This window comes from Trichechus manatus, unplaced genomic scaffold (assembly GCF_000243295.1).
Source record: "Trichechus manatus latirostris isolate Lorelei unplaced genomic scaffold, TriManLat1.0 scaffold00173, whole genome shotgun sequence".
Lineage (NCBI taxonomy): Eukaryota > Metazoa > Chordata > Mammalia > Sirenia > Trichechidae > Trichechus > Trichechus manatus.
Window position 1 is genome coordinate 825253 of NW_004444109.1, and position 1126 is coordinate 826378.

Genomic DNA, 1126 nt, shown 5'->3' on the forward strand with positions numbered 1-1126 from the left:
AGCCGGTGTATATCACAAAACATATGCCATTGTAATAGTAGTTTTGACACTCTACTGGACTGAGATTCCTTTTGCCGTTTGGTGTTGGGAAGCAGTCATGTTTTTGGAATGTATGCCTGACTAATAGTTATTTCTTTGCTTGTACCAATTTCAAAGCTCTCTGAAAACTTTGTCTCTGCCTCATATGAGGCAAGGGAATCTACTATAGCACCTCACTACCATCTGGGCAAGCCCAGAGTGATGAAATAGTCATGAAGGTATCTAATTCTTTGAATAATTTTGTCATTGTTTCCTTTTTAAAGAGTTTATTATGAGATCTGGAAAGTTTTAAGAAAGATTGAAAGGCAGATTATTACCTCTCCTTTTAACTCACTGCAAGAGTAGTTCACTTTACTTATAGCAAACTCAATAATTAACTATTATCTCAGAGTAAGACTGGCTCATAATAATGCCAAATAATTCATTCCTGTAAAAATGGCAGTTGTCTCATTTACTTGTTATGCCAACACTTGTCAACCTTGGCAACAGCTTTCAGCTCTGTTAAATGTTGTTTAAATGTGAGGGATCTAAAATGAAATTGAAGCACCCTAGATTCAATAATAAATCAAATGTGAATTTAATACTCTACTCAAAGGCAGCATAGTTAGTAAAGCTTGAAAGTAAAAATGACAAATTTTATGCTTTGACTGCAGTGAAGATTTAATTGGGATTCTGATTATCTTTTAAAGGTTGAGATCTAATGATTTTTAAGAACTATATCTGAGGCAAATATTTTGGAGTAAATTATATTGAACAGCTTTAATGAATGGTGAAAATATTTCAAAGGAATATTACTTTCTAAAATTACCAAATTGTGAATTTTATATTTTGTTTTACTTTATATTATGGAAATGTTTTAATCATGGAAAGGGTAGAAAAAATAATTCTTACCTTACCAGTTGCTGAGAGTCAACTTTGACTCATGGAAGTCCCATGTGTGTCAGAGTAGAACTGTGCTCCATAGAGTTTTCAATAACTGTGTAAAAACAGTGTGGGGGCAGTGTCTGACCTCCTCTAAGTTCATAAGGATGAAGGAGAATCAAGATCAATAGATCAAAGCTGATTCCTATGATGCAGAAGTCAGACT